Source organism: Chiloscyllium punctatum, chromosome 37 (assembly GCF_047496795.1).
Source record: "Chiloscyllium punctatum isolate Juve2018m chromosome 37, sChiPun1.3, whole genome shotgun sequence".
Classification (NCBI taxonomy): domain Eukaryota; kingdom Metazoa; phylum Chordata; class Chondrichthyes; order Orectolobiformes; family Hemiscylliidae; genus Chiloscyllium; species Chiloscyllium punctatum.
Window position 1 is genome coordinate 32,529,775 of NC_092775.1, and position 714 is coordinate 32,530,488.

Genomic DNA, 714 nt, shown 5'->3' on the forward strand with positions numbered 1-714 from the left:
GTACTTCCCTTTATTAATCAAGGCACTGAGTATAAGAGCAAAGTACTTATGATGGAGCTGTATATAATGTCTAGCCACAGCTGAAATAGTGTACAGTTCAGGTCTCCTCACTGTAGGAAGGATATGATTGCACTAGAAAGGGTGCAGAGGAGATTCATCAGAATGTTATCTGGGCTGGAGCAACTCATTGGCTGGGGGAGGACCTACTTGGGGTGTACAAAGTTGAAGGCATAGGATAGGGAAGGCAGGCTGAAATGTTTTGCACTTAATAGAGGCTCAGTAATTAAGGAGCATAGTTTTAAGGTACGGAGCAGAAAATTTTAGAGGGAATTGGAGGAAATGTTTTCGTTCATCCAGAAGATAGTGTGTACCTAGAAATCTCTGTTTAAAAGGACAATGTGCATAGCAACTCGCAATAAATATTTAAATGAACACTTGAAATACCATGGCAGCAGACAAGGTTAAAGGCCAACATTGCACAGACACACTCAAAGTCCACCTTCCCACCTTGTTAAAGCTCTGACTTTGGATTGATGCTGTCCTCAGCTGACCCACGCGTCATGGGTTATGCCAGTCCCGATTGGCCAGCGCCCAGCAGCAGACGACATTCTGATTGGTTGAATCGGGGAGATGGTGCGTTCGGATTGGTGGTGCTGGTGGGCTTTGTGACGTCCCAGGGCGGATGTCTGCCTGTGATTGGCTGAGTCACAGGAG